Source organism: Sciurus vulgaris, assembly GCF_902686455.1.
Source record: "Sciurus vulgaris genome assembly, chromosome: 14".
In the NCBI taxonomy this organism is placed as follows: domain Eukaryota; kingdom Metazoa; phylum Chordata; class Mammalia; order Rodentia; family Sciuridae; genus Sciurus; species Sciurus vulgaris.
In genome coordinates this window covers 14,973,299-14,999,707 of record NC_136475.1, presented here as the reverse complement: position 1 = coordinate 14,999,707, position 26,409 = coordinate 14,973,299, and positions in this window count along the sequence as shown.

Here is a 26,409-nt window from a genome sequence, read left to right as displayed (position 1 = left end):
GTACATCAAACAAATCCTTCTCAATTTCAGGAATCACGTAGACTACAACACAATAATTCTGGGTGACTTTAACACACCGCTGTCACCACTAGATAGATCTTCCAAACAAAAACCAACCAAATAAACCATAGAACTCAATTAGGCAATCAGTAACCTAGACTTAATAGATAGACACAGAATATTCCATCCATCAATGAGCAGATTCACTTTCTTCTCTGCAGCACACGGAACCTTCTCAAAAATAGACCACATGTTATGCCACAAAGCAGCCCTTAGGAAATGCAAAAAAATAGAGATACTGCCTTGTGTTCTATCAGATCATAATGGACTGAACAGAAATTACTCCAACACCTGGAGACTAAATAATATGCTATTGAATGAAACATGAATAACAGAAAACATCAGGGAGGAGATAAAAAAAATCTTAGAGGTCAATGAGAACAACGATACAACGTATCAAAATCTCTGGGACACTATGAAAGGGGTACTAAGAGGAAAATTCATTGCATGGAGCGCATTCCTGAAAAGAATGAAAAGTCAACAACTAAATAACCTAACATTACAGCTCAAAGCCCTAGTAAAAGAAGAACAGAATAACAGCAAAAGTAGTAGAAGACAGGAAATAATTAAAATCAGAGCTGAAAACAATGAAATTGAAACAAAAGAAACAATTCAAAACATTGACAAAACAAAAAGTTGGTTCTTGGAAAAAGTAATAAAATAGACAAACCCTTAGCCACACTAACAAAGAGAAGGAGACAGAAAACTCAAATTACTAAAATTAGTGATGAAAAAGAAAATATCACGACAGACACCATTGAGATACATAACATAATGAGAAGCTACTTGGAAAACCTGTATTCCAGCAAAATAGTAATTACCGAAGACTTTGACAACTTTCTAGAGACATATGCTCCTCCCAAACTGAACCAGGAGGACATACAAAATTTAAACAGATAAATATCAAGCAATGAAGTAGAAGAAGCCATTAAAAATCTACCATCCAAGAAATGCCCAGGACCAGATGGATTCTCAGCCAAGTTCTATAAGATCTTCAAAGAAGAACAAATTTCAATACTTCTCAAAGTATTCCAGGAAATAGAAAAGGAGGATACCCTACCAAACTCATTCTATGAAGCTAATATCACCCTCATACCCAAACCAGGAAAAGGCACATCAAGGAAAGAAATTTTAGACCAGTATCTTTGATGAATATAGATGCAAAGATCCTTAAAACATATAGGCAAACCGTATCCAAAAACACATTATGACATGATTATATATTTAGAGGAACCTAGAAATTCCACCAGAAAACTTTTAGAACTCATAAGTGAATTCAGTAAAGTAGCAGTTTACAAGATCAATGCTCATAAATCCAATGCATTTTTATACATAAGTGATGAATCTTCAGAGAGAGAAATTAGGAAAACTACCCCATTCACAATAGCATCAAAAAAAATAAAATACTTGGGAATCATTCTCACAAAAGAGGTGAAAGACCTCTACAATAAGAACTACAGAACACTAAAGAAAGAAATTAAAGAAAACCTTAGAAGATGGAAAGATCTCTCATGTTCTTGGATAGGCAGAATTAATATTGTCAAAATGGCCATACTACCAAAAGTGGGGAACAGATTCAATGAAATTCCAATTAAAATCTCAATGATGTACCTTAAAGAAATAGAGCAAGCAATTATGAAATTCATCTGGAAGAATATGAAACCCAGAATAGCTAAAGAAATCCTCAGTAGAAAGAACAAAGCAGGGAGTATCGCAATACCAGATCTTCAACTATACTACAAAGCAATAGTAACAAAAACCACATAGTATTGGCACCAAAATAGACAGGTAGATCAGTGGTACAGAATAGAGGACATGGACACAAACCCAAATAAATACAATTTTCTCATACTAGAAAAAGCTGCCAAAAATATGCAATGGAGAAAAGATAGCCTCTTCAGCAAATGGTGCTGGGAAAACTGGAAATCCATATGCAACAGAATGAAACTAAACCCCTATCTCCCACCCTGCACAAAAATCAACTCACAATGGATCAAGGACCTCAGAATCAGACCCGAGACCCTGAATCTTATAGAAGAAAAAGTAGGTCCAAATCTTCACCTTGTTGGCATAGGATGAGACTTCCTTAACAGGACTCCCATAGCACAAGAAATAAAAGCTAGAATCAACAACTGGGATAGATTCAAACTAAAAAGCTTTCTCTCAGCAAAGGAAACTATCAGCAATGTGAAGAGAGAGCCTACAGAGTGGGAGAATATCTTTGCCACTCATACTTCAGATAGAGCGCTAATTTCCAGAATATATAAAGAACTCAAAAAACTCTACACCAAGAATACAAATAACCCAATCAGCAAATGGGCTAAGGAAATGAATAGACACTTCACAGAAGAGGATGTACAAGCAATCCACAGATATATAAAAAAAATGTTCACCATCTTTAGTAATAAGAGAAATGCAAATCAAAACTACACTAAGATTCCATCTCACCCCAATTAGAATGCTGATTATCAAGAATACAACAATAGGTGTTGGCGAGGATGTGGGGCAAAAGGTACACTCATACATTGCTGGTGGGGTTGCAAATTAGTGCAGCCACTCTGGAAAGCAGTGTGGAGATTCCTTAGAAAATTTGGAATGGACCCACCATTTGACCCAGGTATCCCATTCCTCGGCCTATACCCAAAGGACTTAAAATCAGCATACTACAGAGATACAGCCACATCAATGTTCATAGCTGCTCAATTCATAGTAGCCAGATTGTGAAACCAACCTAGATCAACCTAGATGTCCTTCAATTGATGAATGGATAAAGAAACTATGGTATATATATATATATATATATATATATATATATATATATAATATATAATATATATATGTATACACACACACGCAATGGAATATTACTCAGCTATAAACAAGAATAAAATTATGGCATTTGCAGGTAAATGGATGAACTTGGAGAATATCATGCTTAGTGAGATAAGCCAATCTCAAAAAACCAAAGGACGAATGATCTCACTGATAAGCAGATGATGACACATAATGGGGGGTAGGAGGGGGGCAAGAATAGAGGAAAAGAGGTACTGTATAGAGTGAAAATAGTGGTGGGAGGGTCGGGGGGGAAAGAAAAAATAACAGAATGAATCAAACACCATTACCCTATGTTAATGTATGATTACGCAAATGGTATGCTGTTACTCCATGTATAAACAGAAACAACATGTATCCCATTTGTTTACAATAAAAATAAATTTCAAAAAAGAAATAAATCCCCAACGTTATAATCAAGACCCTCAGAAAATAACAAATTAATTAAGAAGTCAGTAGAACAGGAAATCATGGATATCAGAGCCAACATTAATGAAATTAAGAATAAAAAATCAATGCAATGGATTAATGCAGCAAAGATATGGTTCTTTGAAAAATTAAATAAGACTGATAAACCTTTAGTCAAACTAACCCAAAGAAAGAGAGAAGACCCAAATCAACAAAATTAGAGATGAAAAAGGAGATATCACCATAGATGCTTATGAAATCCAGAGGATCATTAGAAACTAGTTTGCAAAGTAATAGTTCAATAAACTGGAAAACGTGGAAGATATTGACAATTTTCCAGACATATAGGACCTCCCCAATTTGAACCATGCAGGTGTAAAAGTCATATACAGATCAATGTCAATCAATGAATTTGAAGCACCTATTAAAAGTCTTCTAAGAAGGAGAAGCTCAGGACAAGATGGATTCTGAACTGAGTTCTACTAGGGCTATAGAGAATAACTAATGTTCCTTAAATTACTTGATGAAATGGAAAAGTAGTGAACACTCCCAAATGTATTTTGTGAAGCCAGTATCACTTTGATATCAAAACTAGACAAAGATACATCAAGGAAAGAAAACTACAGTCCAATAACCCTGACGAACACAGATGCAATATTCCCTAATAAAATATTTGCAAACTGCATTCAAAAACACATTAACAAGATAATACACTATGATCAATTAAGTGGGTTGCATCCCAGTGACTCATGGATGGTTCAACATACACAAATATTATAATAAATTACAAATTACGATAAATGTAATTCAGCATGTTAATAAAATTAAGGACAAGATTCACATGGTCATTTCATAGAAGCAGAAAAAACATTCAACAAAATCTAGCATTTATTCATGTTAGAGAAACTAAGGATACAAGGGACTTATGTCAACATAAAAGCAATATATGATAAACTCAAAGCCAGCATCATACCGAATAGATACAAAATGAAAGCATTTCCTATAAAATTAGGATCAGTACAAGGATATACACCTGCACTACCACTATTCAACATTGTCCTTGAAATTAAAGCAAAAGCAATCTGCCAAGGAAAAGACATTAAAAAGTTATGAACAGGAAAAGAATAAATAAAATTATCTCTGTTGGCTGAAGATATGATCCTATATTGCGAAGACTCCCTCACCCTGAAAAAAATAATTCCACCAGAAAACTTCCAGAAGATAAACTCAGAAAATTTGCAGGATACAGTATCAATCATAAATCCATTGCTTTTCTATATTATGATAATTGATTAACTTAGACATAAATCAGAAAATCTATCCTTCTCATAATAATCTTCAAAAAATGAAATAAAATATGTAATAAATTCAACCAATGACATGAAATACCTCTGCAATGAAAACTACAGACTACTGAAGAAAGAAATTGAAGAACTTAGGAGATGGAAAGACCTTCCATGTTGGACGGATGGAATTAATATTGTCAAAATGGCCATACTACCAAAAGTGTTGTATAGATTCAATGCAAGCCACATCAAAATAACAATGACATTCTTCACCGAACTAGAAAAAAACAGTCCAAAATTCATTTGGAAGAATAAAATATTGAGAATAGCCCTAGCAAATCTGAGCAAGAAGATTGATCTCAAGTTCAAAACTGATCACAAAACTTCTCAAGTAATCTTTGAAACCAGTAATTTAAGAATTAAATATAGAGAAAGAATAGTAATAAAACAAGCTCAATTTATGAAAATTAGATCACAGGAGACATGAAATGCAGAACACATGGTAAAAATAAAAAAGAAAAAGTCATATACTTAAATGAATGGATGTTAGCAATAAGAATTGAATGTGAAGAAGACAATTTTTGTGTTAAAAATTTAATATGTTCACATGGGATAAACCAATTTCATTGTTTTTCATACCTATGCATCAACAGTTAAAATCTAAAAGACTAAAGACTACATGTTAGGTATATGAAAAATGATTGTCTAGCTATACTAACAACAAAGAAATTACTTTGAAATGCCAGAAATACTTTTTCACATAAATAGTAATATGTCATAATAAAAATTGATATTATACCAGGGAGTTATACAGCATATTTTAATTAGATATACAATTGTTTTAAGCATGTATTAAAATGATCAGAAAAAATATCCATACAATATATGATCTATAATTTTAGTAGGAGATTTTTTTTTTTAAGTAGGAGATTTTTAAGAAAAGTCTCTTACTGTGTATTTCATGGAGCTTTTCCCCAATTAGACAAAAACTTTCTTGAAAATAGACAAAGAATGTGACTCAGTGGGTAAACACCCCTGGGTTCAATTCCTGGTACAAAATAAATAAATAAATACCAAGAGGAAACACTTGATAACTTTTATTGTGAGGTTAGGATTATCTGATATCAAAATACAAGGGCATGCAAAGAAAAGGAAATACCTAGCCAAATCTCTTTCAAATAATAAAGTTTTTCTTTTTCAATCTTTAACCAAATATTATCAAATTAAATTATGTCTATTTAAAACAATGTATCAAGATCAAAAGAGTATTATTCTAGAAATGAAAGATTGACTCAAATGTCAAAAAAGACACAATTCGTCGTATTTATTTATTTATTTTATTTTAAAATATTTTTTATTTTTACAGACACATTTTGGTTCATTGTACACAAATGGGATATAACTTCTCATTTCTATGGTTGTACACAATGTATAGTCATACCATTCATGTAATCATACATAGATAGAGGGTAATACTGTCTGTTTCATTCTACTGTTTTTCCTTCCCCTCCCTTCCCACCCCTTTTTTCTCTACACCATCTAAAGTTCCTTCATTCTTCTCTTCCCCCTGCTACCCCCCATCGTTATATGTTATCATGCACTTATCAGAGAAAACATTCAGCCTTTGGTTCTTTGGGCTTGGCCTATTTCACTTAGCATGATATTTTCCAACTTTATCCACTTACCAGCAAATGCCATGATTTTATTCTACTTTATGGCTGAGTAATATTCCATTGTGTATATATACCACAGTTTCTTTATCCATTCGTCAATTGAAGGGCATCTAGGTTGGTTCCACAATCTAGCTATTGTGAATTGAGCTGCTGTGAACACTAATGTGGCTGCATCACTGTAGTATGCTGATTTTAAGATCTTTGGGTATAAACCAAGGAGTGGGATAGCTGGGTCAAATGGTGGGTCCATTCCAAGTTTTCTGAGGAATCTCCACATTGCTTTCCAGAGTGGCTGCACCAATTTGCAACTCCACCAGCAATGTATGAGTGTGCCTTTTCCCCCACATCCATGCCAACATCTATTATTGCTTGTGTTCTTGATATAGTCATTCTAATTGGAGTTAGAAGAAATCTTAGGGTGGTTTTAATTTGCATTTCTCTAATTACTAGGGGTGATGAGCACTTTTTTTATATATTTGTTGATCACCTGTATATCTTCTTCTGTGAAGTGTCTGCCCATTTTCCTAGCCCATTTATTGATTGGGTTCCTTGTATTTTGGATGTAAAGTTTTTTAAGTTCTTTATAAACTTTGGAGATGAGTGCTCTGTCTGAAGTGTGTGTGGAAAAGATTTTCTCCCACTCTGTAGGCTCTCTTTTTACATTGTTGATTGTTTCCTTTGCTGAGAAAAAAAAAAAAAAACAACAAAAAAAACAACTTTTTAGTTTGAATCTATCCCATTTATTGATTCTTGCTTTTATTTCTTGTGCAATGGGGGTCTTGTTAAGGAAGTCTCATCCTAAGCCAACGTGATGGAGATTCAGGCCTACTTTTTCTTCTATTTGGTGAAGGGTCTCAGGTCTAATTCCTAGATCCTTGATCCATTTTGAGTTGAGTTTTGTACAGGGTGAGAGATAGGGGTTTAGTTTCATTTTACTGCATATGGATTTCCAGTTTTCCCAGCACCATTTGTTGAAGAGGCTGTCTTTTCTCCATTGTAAGTTTTTGGCACCTTTGTCTAGTATGAGATTACTGTACTTATGTGGGTATGTCTCTGTGTCTTCTATCCTGTACCATTGATCTACCTGTCTATTTTTGTGCCAGTACCATGCCATTTTTGTTACCATTGCACTATAGTCGAGTTTAAGGTCTAGTATTGTGATACCTCCTGCATCACTCTTCCTGCCCAGGATTGCTTTGGCTATTAATTCATTATATTTACATAAAATAAGATAAATGAAACATATGATAACCCTAGAGCTTTAGGAGAAAAATTTATGGAATTAAACATGATCCATGATTTTGAAAGGACAAACTTTCAGCACACTAGGAATATAAGGGTACTTCTTTAACATGAAAAATGTGTCTACAACAACAAAACAAAACTCTCCTGAGGGTTCATTATGGTAGTGAATATTGAATGTGTTTCTTATGAGAATAGGAAGAAAAAAAATTACTCCTCTTACCATTCTATACCATGCTATGCTGGTACATAAGTATACAACATCTATAGCTTGAAAGATGAGATATTACTTTTATTCATTGAATAAATATTTATATACATAGAAACTCTTCATGGCTTTGGAATAGGCAAACATCCCCTAAACAGAATCAAAAAATGAAACAGTAAGAAAAGGTCAGGAAAGACAAGAAATTACAGATAATTCATAATACCTTAAATACTTACTAAGTATTTCTCAAATACATAATAATTATTGTATGAGGAAAATAAAGGATTTGCCCAGACTTCCAATTTTTATTACCAACACTTAAAAGCTTAGAAATAGCCATTCTCATCCTTACAATAAGAACAAACTGAAAAAGATGAAAATCAATTTACCATGGACTCTTCAACAACCACTCCAAGATGTATAAAAGCATTTATATCCAGAAAGATAATCTGGACCTGATGAACTCGAATCTGCAAATGCCTTGCTAAGACACACAGTAATTCTGAAAATTTGATAAAGTCAAAATAACCATGAATAGCCATGACAGCAAGGCACTTACGGAGTTTCTGTCCTTGGTAAGGTCTACAGATTTGAAGTTTTACTTCCAGGACCCTATACAGTTCTTAGGTGAGACACTGAGCAAGATCTTAATGGTTCTGGCTAGGGGAGGAGACTAACCCTGATGAGGTATTCCAGGAGCCTTCCAGATAACAAAGGTCAACCCACCAGGAAAAATCTATGCCAGTGCTATATCCCAGCTGAAAGAAGGACATAATGTCCCCTGTGGCCCCCACTAGCCTTTGTGTCTCACGTAACGTGGAAAACCCCACATGGTCACCAGACATTCCAACACCAAAGATATGGACTGAGTTCACTGCAGCCAGGGAATGAAGCAATGGGGAAACTATACAACTGGAGAAACATTGGAAGGTAACTGCTCTGAAGGACAGGTCTACTAAAAGACTGAACGGAATCAGAAGATGGTGAAAAACCCCTCTCTCCCACACTTTTCTGCCATATCAACACTTTAAAAAATATAAAAATTATAAAAGTATAAAAATATAAAAGTATGAAAATTATATTTGCATTGGAGAGAGTTGAAAGAGCTGAGGAGGGGTATGTAAGGATGCTCAGAGTCAAGAGGGGAAAAGAAAACACAAATCCTAGAAAACTTCTGTCATGGATACAGCACACATTCTGAAGGAATAGCCTAACTTCTTCTGCAGTGGCATAAATTTTTGCCCTAAAGATCTCTTTACCTCCTTTGCTATTGTCAATATCATATGTCCAGTTTTCACCAAGAAATTACTAGGCATGTCAAAACACTCCGAGGAGATGAAGCAATCACTGAACCACTATCACCTATGATAGAGGTGTTGGAATTATCAGACAGGACATTTAAAATAGCTATGATTAATAGGTTATCAGAGGTTGCAGAAGAAATAGACATGCATGAATAAATGGGTAATGCCAGCAGAGAGATTGGAAGTCTAGAAGACAATCAAAAGGAAATATTTGGCAATTAAAAAAAAAAAAAAAACACTGTAACAAAGATCTATAACAAAGATGAAGAAATGCCTTTGCTGGGCTCATAAATTAATGAGTTGAGGAAAGAAGAAATTAGCTTAAAGATAGGTAAGTGGAAACTTCCTAAAATGAAATATATGGAGAGAAAATAGAATGAAAGAAAATTGAGCATCCAAAAAGTGAGCGATAATTTCAATACTATTTATATGTCAAACACAGGCAAAATATTTAAAGTAACAATAGCTTAAATTTTTCCCAAAATAATGATAAAAAAAAGCAAACTTCTATTCCAGAAGCTCAGAAGCACTATGTAGGAAAAATTTCCTAAATCCCCATTTGGGAATATTGTATTTAAACATCAGAACAAAGAAATAGAAGATCTTAAATGAATCCAAAAGAAACTCCACCTTCCATATCCGTGACCCCAAAAGAATTACATTTGGGTTTTGCTCCAGAAATCATGCAAACAAAGAAGAGAGAGGAGTTAAACCATGTAAATTTTTGGAAGAAAAAGCACCAACCTAAGATTCTGTATGTAGTAAAATAACCCTTCGATGAAGTAAAAGTGAGAAACATTATCATACTCACCCTTGCATTTCAAAGTCCTTCAGACAGAGGAAAGTTGTACATGGCAGAAACTTGGATCTATGCAGAGAAATATAGAACATCAGGGAAGGAATATTTTCTCTAATTCCTAATTCATTTAAAACATCTGTATAAAGCAATAATAAGAATGTTTGGCGTTATTTTACTACAGGTAAATAAAATGAATGAAAGCAATGTCACAAGTATTGGAAAGAGAAACTGGGAATATTCCTCACTGTGTATAATGTGGTATGTTGGTATTTGAAAGTGAAGTTAGAGTAGTTAAATATGTTCATTGTAAATGTAATATTTGATGAAGAGATATAACTGATATTCTAAAGGATAGGATAAAATGGAATCATATAAGATGCTCTATTAAGACCAGAGAAGGTAGAAGTGGGGTCACAAAAGAAGTACAGGAAAGTGATATGAGTGGAAAAGTCACAAACATATTAGTATTCCATCCAGTTATATGAATAACCAATTTATATGTGAATGACCTACATATATCAACCAAAAGGTATTGTCCGTGGACAAAATAACCTAAACCTATGTTGACTTCATGAAAACCACTTTTAACATGAAGACTCAGGTAAATAAAAATTGAGTAAATTGAGAAAGGTATACCATGCTAAAACTAACAAAAATAAAATGAAAACAGATTTGCTAATTTTAGGTATCAGACCTTAGAAAAAAAGGAATAATATCAAGGATAAAAGGCACTAATAATGACAAGAAAATAAAACCCCTAAAAAGTCATAAACATCCTAACCATGCATGTACCTAACAACACTATAGAAAATACATGAGGTAAAAAAGGAAGGAAGAAAACAGGTAACTTAGAGGAGAAATAAACAAATGGAATGTGAAAATTGGAACTCCAGTATATCTGTCAGTAATTGATAGATCAAGAAAACATAAAATCAATAAAAATTACACAAGATTGAACAGGACTATATATTAATTGGATTTCATGTATATTTATAGGCTACTCCATGGAATAACAGAATACTTATTCTTCTCAGTTCCCATGGAAAATGCACTGAACTGGGCCACATTCTTATGCTAAAACATACTTTAATTGTGGAAAAACACTCTATAAAGTATGTTCTTAGAGTATAATGGAATTAAACTGGAAATAAATTATGGGAAGACAGAGGAAAAGAATTCTGAAATATTTTAAAAGGAAAAAAAGACATTTCGAATAACTCATGAGTCAAAGAAGTCTCAAAATTAAAAATACATTTGAATAATGCATTTGAACCACATGAAAATAAAAATATATCTTATTGAAATATGTAGAATACATCAGTTCTTAGAAATTTACTGCAGTCAATGCATATATTATTAAAAAAAAGATTTGAACTAATGATCTAAGCTTATGTGTTAGAAAATAAATTTATAAAAGAGAAATTTTAGCCTAAGAATGAAAAAAAAATTTTTTAAATTCTCCATTTTCAAAAATGTTTGGCTATTCTGGGTACTTTTCAGTGACATAAAAATTTTAGCATTAGTTTATTAAGTCCTGAAAAATATATATCATATTCATGGATTAGAAAACCCAAAATCGTGACGACATCAGTTCCTACCAATTTGAGCTATATAGTCAATACAGTTCATCAAAAATCCCAGCAATTTTTGATATTGACCATTTCTAAACTTTTTTTATGAAAAGCTGGAAGAATTTACTTAATTAATGAATTAATTAAAGAATTAAAATAATGAAACATTTCAGAAAAAGAAAAAATATCCCAACTATTGTCATGTCAATATTAAATCTTATAATGATCAAAATAGAGTGGTAAAAGCGAAATAATATACAAATAAATCAGAGGAACAAAAATAGATGGATTCATGCTAATATAGTCCACTAATCTTTCACATTTCAAAGGTAATTCAATTAAGGAAAATGGTGCTGGAATACTTCCAAGTCATTATATAAAAGAAATAAATTTCAACACAATCCTCACACCTTAAATAAAAAATGGATCGTAAACCTAAATCTAAAATGTACAAAATATAGAAAATCCAGTCAGAAAAAGCACACTCTAAAAAGAAAATGAATAAATGTAATGTTATCAAAATTAAAAAAGAAATGTTTTTCTTTGTAAAAGACATTAAAGAAGTAGAAACATAACAAACTGGGAGAAATGTTTGTAAATCACACATGTGATGAAAAATCACACTAAAATCACACTGTATCTACACTGACCTTCAATAATAGTGAAAAATTCATGTTTTAAAATATGGTCAATGTATCTGAATAGACACATTGGCAAAAATGTTATATGGACGCCAAATAAGCATGAAAAGATGCTCCATAATTTTTGCCATTTGTGAAATGTAAATCAAAAGTATAGTGAGACACAATTGCACATCTATTGCAAGGGTCATAAAAATAAACTAATCCTGCCCAATGTTGTCAAGGGTATGCATTTGTTTGTCAAGGTTGCCATAGCAAATCACATGAATCGGGCAGCTTAAACAACAGAAATCCATTATCCCCCCACCTCAGAGGCCAGGATTCCAAAATCAAGGGTCGTGGGGGCTGCTCCTTCTTCAGGCTATGTGGGAAGGGTCTGCACCAAGCCTCTTTCTGTGGTCTGTAGATGACATTTTCTCCCTAAGTCTCTTGACATTGGCTTCCCTCCATGCATGCCTGTGTATCCAACTTCCCTTTTCTATAAGGCTGCTAGTCACACTGAGTTAAGAACCACCTTGAGGTCCTCATTTTACTGATTGCCTCAGCAAAGATCCCTCCCCAAATAAGATCTCATCTTGAGAAGTACTCAGTGTTCGAAGGTCAACTTGAGGATTTGGGGACAGAGCTCAATTCGATGCCTAACAGAGGCCAAAGACAGGGCGTGCTCCTTCATTACCAAGGAAGAGAGCAAAGCCGTTCATTCACTGTGGAACACTGACAGACTCTCACCAAGGTAATAAAACACCAGGTGAGCCCCAAGTGTACTTTGAGGTACATACGCAATGAATGGAATGTTCCTTCGCGACTCCGCAACGCATCCTTGAGAAGGGACTGCCGAATCACACAATGACACGGAGGCAGGTCAAACACATCCTGCTGAGTGAACGGATGCGAATCTGAGCAGCACATTTTCATGATCCCATTATAAGGTATTTGACTTACAGGCAAAACTACCCAGACAGAAAACAGATTAACCACTGACAGGGACTGGAGGAAGTAAGTGAATGGCTGACTGCAAAGGAGTTGAAAACCGAAATTGTAGGATGAAAGATCTGCTGTGTGAGTGGCTACCTCACTCCACGGGCTGGTCCACACCGGTGGGAATGGACACAGCAAGAAGTGAATCTGACTGTGTTCAAAGGAAAACCTATGACCCGAGATGCGGGCCGATTCCAAGGTCGAATGTAGGGTGACAGATGACTCTACCTGGATTACACGTGTGTGACGTGACCACATTGAAAAAACGGAGAAAAAATAAGGTAAACAGAGCAACTTTGGAAAGCAGTGTTTTGACCTGATGTTAGTAAGTTAAAGACCAAAAACACTACACACAACCATTACACAACCAGGTACTCTAGTTGTTAAATGTGTTTCTCATAAGACACAGAATAGCAATTTGGAGATGACTCTGTGTGTGTGTGTGTGTGTGTGTGTGTGTGTGTGTGTGTGTGTGTGTGTATGCATATGAAATTTTCTCTCTCCTCCCCACATAAATTTATATAAATCTTTTCTTCAACCAAGCAAGAATTTGCACATAACAAAAGAGTAAGACTAGACTAGAAATTTGGTGCTGAGTGTCAGATATTACAGTGATTTTATAATTAACTGATGTTCAATGTAATGTAAACATAGAAATAGGTTGATGCAGAAATACATATGTGTACATACACAGGTTAATATAAACCCACAATTTCCTAACTGTCCCTGAGAGATTTTAGGAACAGCAACATGCCCAGTTAAAATAAGCATCCCCAGAACCCAGATTTTGGTTTGCAAATACTATCCTCCAATAACAAAGATCACTGAAGAAATAGGTATGTGTAGACCTGGGCTAGAGAAACTCCAGATGAGCCTGTATCATATTCTAGTACCAGAAAATAAGAAAATTATAAAAATTATCATTTTTGTTGAAAAATTATAAAAATGATGAGGGGAACATCATCCAAAGAACAAAGAACCAAACTGAAATATCTCCCAATGACTAAGGTTGGACTGACCCAAATTACTTATTTTATAATGAAGGTTATCAGCATACAGCCAAAGGAGAAGGAAACTAGACTATCAATGAGTCCATGCTGACATATAAGTTTGAATAGATAAATAAATGAAGGAAAAACTGTTTCTTATAGAAGAAATTTTGTTAGTCATCATAACTGGAATGAAAACAAATGGAAAACTTCCAGTAGAACATCAGGGTAACTAATACTGGGAAGATTAGAGTAAGTTGAGGCTTTAAAGAAAATAGAACACTCTCGTAACCTTCAAATATCTCCTCTACTTTTGGTGATGATTGCCGTCACTTTAATAAATAATTAAAGTTCTTTAAAGCTTTTCCTAGCAAGAGGTCGAAACTAACATCTCTGAACTTCAATTTAGTGATCCACTTCTAAAAGACAGGCATATAGAAAGAGACAATTAGTAACTTTAGAGTGGATGAAGGAAGCAGGCACTTCCTTGGTCAAGTGATCAGAGTTAATATAACCAGTGACAAATCATATTGTTATCACTTGCCCTTTCATATAATGTGGTCAGAATGGCATATCTAAGTTTTCTTCACCATAACACGAGGTCAGAGACTATGGACAGCCTTGTCTCATTCTTGACTTGATGGGAAGGATTCTCTTGGATTTCCCAATTAAGTAACAAGCTGGCTTTTCCGATACCCCCACAACATCTATCTATATGAGGGAGGAACCCCCAAGTCTCTCTTTTATTATCTTTTCAACATTATAGAAAAGATTATTATACTGGTTTAGATATCAGGTGTTCCCCCAAAAGCTCATATGTGAGACAATGCAAGAAATTTTAGAGGTGAAATAATTGCATTATGAGAGCCTTAACCTAATCAGTTCATTAATCCCCCAAGAGGGATTACCTGGATGGCAGGTAAGGTGTGGCTAGAAGAGGGCGGCCCTTGGGCAGAGTGCCTTTGAGGTATATAGCTTGGTTTTGGTGAGTAGAGCTCTCTCCCTGCTTCCTGGTAGCCATGTCCTGAACTGCTTTGCACTTACACCATGATGTTCTGCCCCACCTTAGTTCTTCAGCAATGGAGCTGGCCATCTGTGCACTAAGACCTCCAAACCTTAAGCTCCAAATGAACTTTTCCTCCCTAAAATCCTTCTTGTTAGGTCTTGCAGAAATCCTAGGTTTTTACCTTACTAATTCACACACACCAAACACACCCTAACATACAGTAGCTCAACAAAGGAACAGAGCTTTAGTAACATTTTAGGACTTTCCTTTGGCCCTTGGAAATCAACACACCTCAAAAGGGTAACAAATTGCCTGGCATTCACCACCTAAGATTAGTTCTATTTTGAACTCCAGAAAAGTGTAACCACAGAGTATGTACTCAGTTGTATCTGATGACTTTTGCTCAATATCATGTTTTTAAGGTTCATTTAGGTTGGAAAGGAAGTGATAAAATTATTCATATTTGCCAGGTGTGGTGGTGCATGCCTGTAATTCCAGTGGCTTGGGAGGCTGAGGTAGGAGGATCACAAATTTAATGCCAGCCTCAGCCACTTAGTGAGTTCCTAAGCAACTTAGTGAGACCCTGTCTCTAAATAAAATATAAAAAGGGCTGGAGATGTGGCTCAGCGATTGAGTTCCACTGGGTTCAATCCCTAGTACCAAAACAAAACAAAACAGAAGGAACAAACGATTCATATTTGAAGAAGTCTTGATTATATATCTGGAGGATCCAGTAGCTTATTTAATATAGTTGATGGTTATTAAATGATCATTCATACATGTAAACAAAAGCCAGACAAAACATGATGAAAAAGCAGAACTCATTTTCATAGTGAATAAAAAAAATCTCCATAGGTATTTAGCAAAGGATGTTTAAAAATCTATTGAGGAAAACTATGAAACACTTTGAGAAACAAACAAACAAAAAATACAGTCTAAAAAATATATAGGAAGACTCAAGATCATTAGCATGTCCTTTTTCCATAAATTAATGTGCACTGTGAATGTAATCCTGATTAAAAAATTACTATGTTTTCTTCTTTACTGGACAAGGCAAGCATAAATTTTGTTTTAAAGAGGAATGTTAGCTGTACCAGAGATGAAAAATACCCTGTTTCCTATAATTAAAATACAATTTAGAGACATGGATAGAAAGACAGTCCAATGAAATAGAAGAGACAATCCAGGAAGGGTCCCGATTTTATTCGTGCACACTTACTATACGTTACACATACCATCTTAAATCGAGGATGGTACTGAAATAGTCAGATATTCATAAGGAAAATAGATGTGATGATATCAGAACAATTCTACTTATCAAACCCAGGACAAATTTAAAAAGAACAAGAGAATTCAAAGATATGTTGGTAACAAAATAAGAAAAGACCATAAAACAGCCTGTTCATTGCAGAAGAACACCAACAGACAGGGAAAAACTCAAATGTTCATCTATCAAACTGTATCGACTATGGTACACCAAACAATGGAGTCTCGAAAGTTGTAAAACTCTCAGTGCTGATTTATTACTAACCACGGTTATAAAGCAATCTTCACGCTATATTAGTCAGTATAGACAATAGTAGACAAAAGGTGTGTATAGTATGACACCATTTATCTAAGTAAGGAGGTGAATGGATAGATGAGTTGAGAGATGAGGGTTGGTAGACGGAAGACAGAGAGAAGACGTGTAATTACATTTTCAGAAAATAAAAGTGGAAGCTATAACGCAATAAGATCATTTTTAAAGCAGCTCTCTATAAAGAGAAAGGATGTTCTTAGATTTCTCTGACATATTTTACAGAGATTTGACTTTGGAATCATGTAAATAGGTAACTATAAATGAAAATTCAATTATAAAAAGAAATCCCTAAAAATACAGGAAAAGCAAATGAATATAAATGAGCATTCAATTTGTGTCATAAACATCAGAGAGGAATTATGCCAAGAAACTTTTAAAACATAGTAATTAACTGTATATCTCTAGTGTAATATGCACTGGGAACAAAAACTATCTGCAAAAAGAAATCTTAAACTGATTTCTCTATCCACACTATTGTGATTATGTTCATCCATTTTTCATTACTATAAGAAATTACCTGAGGTAGGGTAACTCTGTGAAGAAAAGAACTTTATTTAACTCATAGTTTAGGAGGTCAAAAATGTGAAAAGCACAGACTCTGGTGAGGGTCTTACAAAGCATGGTGGTAGAATAAGAGAGCATATCTTGAAACAGGAAGACAGAGAGGCTGAGTGGAGTCAAGCTCAAGATCCTGTAAGAGTCCTTTTATAAGAACTAGGGTCCCAAACACCAAACACCTCCAACCCACTGAAGTTGTATTTCCATTAACCTAAGGACCTCCCACTAAGTGCCACCTTTTACAGATTCATACATTCTCCACACCGCCACCCTGGAACCCCAGCTCCGAACCCGTGAGCCTTAGGGGACAAATCGCATCCAATTCCTTCCAAGTGGCAGTGTTGGTATTGCAGTCTAAGACCATTGTGTGTTTTTTAAGGAAAAAATGAATACACTGTAAATGACACAAACTCTACTATTCCCAGGATCCTTAAGATGAGAGATCATGGAGAGGGTCTAGATAAAGTTGAAAGACAGAGGAAATTAAGCCAAAGCAAATTTAGCTTGCTAGTCTGAGTATATTTAGATATTTATTTCCGTCCTACCTTTCTTCACTGCCTAGACACAGTGATCGCTTCAGTTAGCCTTCTCACCCCAGCTTTGAAATGTGGTCTCGTAAGTCTACCTTCAGAGCTTCTGGAAGACACAGGGGTGATACACAAAATCAACCCTAACATCCTATCAAATCGGAAAATAAGGACACTAACAAAGACTTTAAAGGGTCATGTCAAAGGAGCTGTGTCAACTGGAAGAGACCCCCAGGTACTCATTATGGGATAATCTGAATAAGTACAGACAACGACAAAGAATTGAAACACACTGAATATATTTAAGTCACTGAATTCACAATGACACTGAAGCAGCAATGTCCACTGTTAAACAATTGGTCACTAGAAAACAAACTTATTATTGGGAAATCTGGCTAACAAAAGGAAAAAAGTCAGCTATTTTATTCCCCTTTACTTGCATACTGTGTTACTGGTAAACAAATAGAAAGTGTGGGATTTAAAAAAAAATTTTGAGCTATTCCAAACAATACATAAATAATGACATCTTTAGAAGAATGATATTCAGTCTGCATGACAAAACAGAACTTCACATTGATCACTGATTGTTGCTATCTTCATAGAAAGGGAAAAAAATCAGACATTATGTGTCTCCTGAAGGAGAAACATGACTTCTTTGATGTAATTTGCCAAAACTGAGCAGGGAAGAAGAGGAAGTAGAAACTTCTAGGTGCAACTAATATATTAAACATAACCACATAGCCAATTGCACCATGCAGAAGCACTAAGAAAAAAAAAATCACTCTTTGTAAGACACTACAGGAAATTGTTTAAGGTTTCTCTATCTTTTTTTTTTTTTTTTTTTTTTTGCTTGCTTTTTTACAAATATTAATTGCAATGGAAAACAGAAAAGATGAACATGGAACTTTAAAACACTTGAGATATATCAAAATCGCAATTATGACACAATTGTGAAATCTCACATAAATTATGAAATAGAAAAATCTACACTTGAATAAATATAATATTAAAGAATGATTAATGATTTTTTTTAAGTTTAATCATGGTATTATGTTTGTGCTTCAAAACAGATCTGGAGAGTATCCATACTGAAAAGATGAACCTATTGCTCAAAGTTCAATTTGCCCTCACACCAAAGAGCAAGTACTCTGAATCTTCTCAGATTGGCTGCAAGTCTCTCCTTTCTCTTCCTAAAGTACTTGTCAAAAGCACACCTTGTTTAGCAGATGCCAACCATCTCCCAGACTACATAACTAAAATACCAAATCTTATCTGGATTTCAAACTTTAATGGCGTACAAGTCTCTCTTCATTTCAAATGAAATTTATGTTGAAGTGCTCAAAATGAGGCTGTCCTGCAATCAATGAGGCACACTGTTCATGCAAAAGGAAAGCCACTGGGTCAAAGAATATAGGAGGGAACTGGGCTGGGATGGACTGATTTTTAATAATAGGATTTAATCTATGTTGGTTCTTCTAGCACTAATATGAGTACTTTCAATATGGAAGCTCTACAGAAATGTTATAACACAAGGAACTATTTTCCACAGGACAGAATTCCTAATCTGCCATTCCGTAGTGTTTTTCCTTATAGATCGAATCTCATCAAGGAAGCAGAGTGTCTGCAGCCTCCCTCCTGGGCAAATGCATCACAGGTGCTATAGAAAGAAGAGGTAAGGGGCAACTGGTTAAGCTAGTTATTTTTTAACAACGAAACAGCCTTTGGGCATTTCCACTAGTGTGATGTTGTTTAGAAATGTAACCTAACTTTAAATATCAATTTCCATGACCTGAAAGGAAATTAGCAATGTCCAGGAGTCTGGCTTGCAGAAGAGTTGACATTTTAAAATGAAAATATATGACATTACTAGCATCTTTTACTCACTCCTCCCACATATGATTCATGTAGACAGCTTGTGAATTGGATTTGCAACTGCTGTTATGTCTTCCACAGTATAAAGCGGGAGGCTGCCTGGTGGACTTTATCTGTTAATGGTATAATGCATGATGTCAGATCTCACTTAATACCCAATTGGCTGGGCTTCTATGACCAAGCTCTTACAAATATTAACTATGTGCTTTCTCTATGTGTTTCGGCAACTCTGAAAGAATACGATTTCTTGCACAGTCTTAGGGATCTAGATTGTGCTTTCCCACTATGCAATGGTTTCCACATGATGTGGGACCTAAGTGATTTTAGGTGACTTTTGTTCATGACACCCTAAAGTAGGTTTGGATCACCTCCCAGGGCAAATATGATCCATGGAGTAATGTAAAGAAAGGTTCATTTTAAATGACTGAGAAAGAAAGAAAAAGTTTCTTTCATCTATGTTTTTCCCTCTACTTGTTAGTTAATGTGTTGTGAATATTGTGGATAATTAGAAAAATCTCAAACTGCGGCCTCGATTCCTAATTGTTTTGCTTTTCTTAATTAACTTTGTGCATTCTTCTTCTTAAACCGATACCCCAAAATGATGATAGAAAAGCCAGGAGTCAGCTCCAGCCGGCCATAAATCAACATTTTGGGGGCACAATGAGTTTTCATTTATCTCTGATATGCAGCAGTTAAGGATTGATGCGTTTTCAGTGTACTTTTAAGGACAGATTTTCATGTGAATACAAGCACTGGCATTTAAACAAAGAAAATCATTAATCTGAATCTAAACTTCATATTAACCATTCAGAGTTTTATTTTCCTCGATTTGTCTTTTTTTTTTTTTTTTTTTTTTCCTTTTCCTTGCTCAAGGTCACTTTGGGCCCTTTTCAAAGGCTGTTTACATTTCGCCTAGAGTTTTCTGTTGTCTGTTAGATGAAGGCTTTAAATGATTATTTTGCAGTAAGAAAATGAAAGTTAGATGAACCTTGACATACCACTCAGGGTATAATTCTATCACCAGGATTTATCTACTTTAGAAACTAAACAGTTAACCTCATCATCTCATTTTATTGCCAATTTGGAAAAGCTTCCCCCACCCCGAGTACACTCTCACTTTTCTAAATTCACTGCTTCTGACCTGAGCCTTTTATCCACTGTGCTATTACCAGCAGCTAATCCCTCTCACGTATTGATAATTGGACAAAACTGAACAAGTTGCCAACTCCCACACGGCAAGCCACTGAGGGTTCTATTCAGTTATTCCCCCAAAACCACATTTGGTTTCCAAGTTCGGTTCTTTTGTGGCATATCAATGGGAAACAAGCGAGAGATTTTCTCATTGCTTAGGAATTTCGCCAATTCTAACCTGCTCATTGAACAGTCTTTCTTAAGGAATAACATTTACAGTTGATATAGTTCACAGATCTTCCTTTTCTTACAGTTCAATGAATAGCCTGCAATTCCTGTTTACTGAAATAATTACTTTAGTGCATATATTTAAACTATAATTATACAATAAGTATCTCTTGCAGAACTTAGTTTGTTTTGTGGATCCAATGCAAATTCAAAGGAGAGATACCCCGGTGTCTGGGGCTCATGCAGATTTATCACAGGATTAAGCCACAGGCTCTACCTTCTATCTGCTTAATTAGTTCTTGAAATTATAGAAGCCTATGATTTGATAGCACATAGAAATCAATGTGATACTTTCTTAAGGGGATATTCCATCAAATTTGAAACTGTATTGTCACATATATGAAAGTTTAGGAAGTATTTTCTATCTTTAAGCTTAATAAACATATTTAATAGCATCTGCTTGCATGAAACAAGCCTTTGGGGCATATGTTAGGAAGCAAGACAAAGACTTTGGCAACTGAATTATTATAGAATGAAATTAAATGCGTACAACGGGGTAGCATTCAGAGATGCACACAAAGAGAGTACAATGTGGTTCACACATTCATGGTTTGAATTTATGCCCTTCCCAATTCAATGGGGCAATGTAAGCCGCCTTTCACTACCTCCACACAGTGCGGAGAAGCTAGGGCCCAGGAAGGAGCTCACAGGCCTCTCAGCTTTGCTTCTCCCTCAAACCTTCTTTTCAATCTTTTAGGCCAATGTGACCATGTTTTCTTACAGCCTTTAACATGCTTCACATGTTGATTTCCCTAGGAGTTCGATATTAAAACCCAGATGGGAAGCCATGCATTTTATTAAATTTGAGCGCTTATGTTTAGAAGGGTTGGGAAAGTGGCCAGTACATGGATTGAAATGACAGAGTTAGAAAATGGGCCATTTTAAGAAGTTAACTGACTCAAGACAGAGGAAGAAAAAACAATGGAATGCAAGGAAATTTATATATATATATATACACATAGGTGTGTGTGTGTGTGTGTGTGTGTGTGTGTGTGTATCAGCACCACAATAAATAACAGCATCTGAGGAAATCAGTAGTTCTGTGTGCTGCCCCTTTTGAAGAAGTGTTTATCTGTCTCTCTGCCTTGAAATGTTAAATTGCCAAAACCTACCCATTCTAAGTTAGAAATGCACGATGATCTTTCAGAATGCTTACATCTTTTATTTGAGAGTAGCTTTATTTTCTAAGTTATCAGCACTGATGTTAATTAATTAATTAATTCACTTATGTATCAAATACAATCTGTCCTCTCCTCTGTTTTAGGAATAAGGAGAGTAAATTCTTCTTATAGAAAATGTTAATTTCCATAAAATATGTCAAATCCTTGGCATTTTTCCATCTCTGAGGGATTCAGGTGGTGGAAGGGGAGATCTGTGAGAAAGGGGACCATCTAAGTCACAGAGGCCACGGAAGGAAGACCAGAGCACTGGGCCTCTGCCATTTGGCCTTCCTTCCCAGGTTTCTTCCTGGGATCGATTCTTCCATCAACAGCATTGATCATATGCGATTGCATTAACTTCTCTCTTCTCCTTTGGCGGGAACGGGTGCCTTGAAATTGTTGAGAAAATGGCCTTCTATTTTCTTTGTTTTGGGGTTCAGATGAAGAATCTCCGTTGGGAAAAGTCATTACATTTTGTGTCAACTGCCCCAATAGCCTTATATCTTGGTCTTCAAATTGAAGAAGCCCTGGGAAGACTGGATATGTAGCTCAGTGGTTGAGTATGTGCCTCCATGGTAAGACCCTGGGTTCTTTCCCTAGCACCCCGATAAAATGAAAAGACAAAAAGGTACCCACAAAAGTGTTTTGGTTTGGGTTATTTAGTTTATTGTAAACAACAAAGCCTTACTACTTTTCTATTTTCCTGTTTTGCCAGTTGCTTTCAGATGCCTTTCTCTCCCAATACAGATTCACTTTCCCTTACTTCTCCACCTTGTCTGTGCTGGTTGCTGAACTGCATGGACTACTTGCTGACTTCGAGCTCCATCACTGGGAAGTGCCCTCAAGGACTGGGAGGCCTTCTCGCATGGGGTGGGAGCTGGTTCTGTTAGAGGTCCTGTGTGTGTCCACCTCCTCTCTGGCTACTGTAGTGAGTCTCTTTCCTTTTCTGCTCTTTTCCGCCTGAGAGGGGATAAAAGACCCTGGAAAGACTCCAAGTGCATCTCTGATTCCCTGGACCTGACCCACCCCTCCCATCTCCTCTCTGCGACTGTCTGTACGGGATCCTCCTAACTCTGGATCTTGCTGATTCACATACACAGCAGCGGAACACTAAACAGTGGTATCCACTTTTCTTTTGTGTCATTTAAGTGTCCAGTTTTCATTTATCTAGAAGAAACTGTGCTTTTCTTCAGTTTGTAGAGAATATATTTTATTATTTCCAAAATACTGTATCCTTTTTTTCTAAGCACAAATTGTGAAGGGAACCATGTCTATATTAATGTCACGTAAAAATGTTTTTTATTTCCTAATTCTTGCAGCAAAAATTTTTTTCAGCCTGCATTTGCATTGACTGATAGAGCTCTTCTTGTACTTTGTTTTAGTCTGAACTTTTTGGGGTCCTCTTCCCTCCTTCATAATCAACCCCATTTATTTACTGAATATTTCAGATCTTGCACAGCTAGGATCCCTTTTCACTCTGCAACACACAATCCTTCTAATTTTTATCATTTTAAGAGTACTGATGATAGCAAACAACAGAAAGTTCTCCTCAAAAGAAAAATGGGAAATAATGATCATTGGTTTCCAGATTTTACAATTCGATAAGCATTAACTTTGAGAAAGATATTATATGAACAAAGTCCCTCTTAAGGTCACTTCTCTCTTGTTATTCTATAAATAAATGCAACAGCCAATACGGAGGCAAATTCTAAGAAAAATGCAAAAAGATCTGTTGCTTACTTTTTTCCTTTTGAGAATTGTCTAATGTTTGAAACCTCAAAATTTGCAGTTTTATACCTGACTCAATTTTAATAAAATAGCATTGTCGCAAGGCCTGTACTAAGATTTTGTGTAGAATTCCAGAGAACTCTGCAATTCACTTAACCTTATCGTTTTAGTCTTCCTTGTATTCACAGTATCATTTTTTAAAAAATCTCTTATAGTCTTAGCATCAGCAATTAGCTTTAACTTGCACATCACATCTCTATTTACATATAAAGCAACTACTAATATCACCAGATATCCAGTTGAAATAGACATGTTAAGTCATGATGTACCAAAACACATGCAATGGATCTCTTTCTTTTATTACCGAGAATAAATAATATTATGTGAAATCATTGTAATCTCATTTTGAGTTAGTTTTTGTCCAACTGTTCAGAGGTCTGTGACTGAAGCTGAGGAAACACAATACAGTTATTTTTAGTAGTTCCTAAGCTGTTTCAACCTTGCAAAAGAAAATCAGGCGAACAACAAACAAAAAAAATAACCACAATTCCAGAAGCTCGGAATTAGGTAAAAAAAGTATTGTCATAAGTGAATTGTTCTTTGCATTTATGGTAGGTTATGAGATTTAGTAATCAAGCAACATTTATAGTTGCCTTATTTATTTTTTGGAAAGTAAAAACAAAGGTTTGAAAGGTGGGTGTTGTGCCTAAGAGGAAACTAGGAGGGATAGTGGCTTCACTTTTAAAAAAAGAAGGAGGTCTGCACGGTACCGGCCTAGGTGGGGATGCCTGGTGGTGTGAGGTGACATCTCCTGCCATTCCTTCCCAGGACCAAAGAGCCTTAATAAACCCGAGTCAACCTGCAACCGGAGCCCTGGTCAGCTTCAGCCAAGGGTCACAAAAACAGAAGTGAAAGTGTTAAAGAAGTAATCCTATTTAAACTGGGTTGCAGAACTGCTATTAAAAATGGCAGTACTATAAATGTTCTAGTATTGTCAGGAATGTTCTGTTGGATGACACTAGGCTGTGATTTGTACACACAGCGGACCAGAGTTGATGGGTGAATGAAATGATCCATAACCCTCTCTGACACATTTAGAGCAGTTCAGCTGCACACAGAGAACAGTCCATCATTTGCACCCTTCTGTGAAAGCTGGCTTTACCAAGTGTTTCAATGAAATATGTGCAACTTCCCATTTAAATTAGTACCACATGAACCATGAAGAACACCACAGGTATCTCTTGTAGTACCAGCCTAATGTAAAAGTGGCCTGTCTTGTAATGCTCTAACAGGAAAGACATACAACCATTCATCTGTAACATATTAAAACCAGAAGAAATAAATTACTCCATAGATGAAGAATTATTGCTTGTGAGGAAAATGTGCAAAGGTAGTCCTAAAAAGCAGCTTTTACTAAAAAATTATCGCAACAGCATTTGAATTCTTAATGCGTATTAAACTGAGGAACGCGCAACTATAAATCATCATTTTTAAATGGAGGAAATCTGGTTAAAACTTTTAGCAGAAATTTGTTTCACTTCTTCACCACAGTTCAGCCCCTGTCTGGATAGGAGACTGCCTGCATTATGCCAAGAGCAGCAAATCAGAGAGATCACAATAAAGAGAAGTCACAAAAAAGGCACATACTTATTAGTTTTTTTTTTTTTTAATTATTATTATTTGTCTCATAGCTTGACAAAATCGAAGTGAGTTTCACGGCAATTTACTTACAAATCAAGATCTCTCCAATGTTATGAAAAAAGACTGTTGCTCAAATAAAACTCTAATGAATGAGTAGTCCTGTTCACTGAAATGTGTGTGACTTAAGACACGCTTTGTAAAAACTGTAAATACCATTCCAGTGTATGTGGCATGTGTGTCAAAGAAACACAAATGGTTGGTCATGATTTAGTTTCGCTCCCTTCCTTGAAACTCTTAACTGCTTATACAAAGAGAATAATGCCAGAAACCCCTTCTTGGGCTATGGCAATAGATTCAGTGCATTGCTAAGGATTTTTACACACATTATCTCATGTAGTCGTTACAGCAGCTCTCTCGGGTGCATGATTTTACTATCTCCTTCTTTCCTGATAAAAAATTAGGGACAAAGAAATGAGGTAGCAAGGTCCAGTTCAGCTCAGCCAATCCTAGAGAGAACTTGGCAGGGAGTCCCCAGGTCTCAAAGTGCTTTCCTGAAAATGTTCCATTTGATGGTCTTCACCAGCCTATGGTTTGAGGGACACCTCGTTCCATTTTATAAATGGTAAGCCTGATGTCAGAAGGAGGAGGTGGCCTGCCCAACTCAGAACAAAACAACAACCAGCTAAATGACAAGAGTCCAGGCCCTGGGTTGACCTCAATATGGCACTTCTGCAGATCCCTCGGGTAGGAGGCCAGGCAGATGCACCCAAACCCACAGGACTGCTCCCTGTCATCCCCTCAGGGAATCTGTGCCTCACAGTTCCATGGCAAAGTAGGCATGAAAAAATTTTAAAGTGGGTTTGACGATATGACTCAATAGATTGAATCGTAGCTTCTGCAATGTTGTGCCTACAAAAGATTTTTTGCT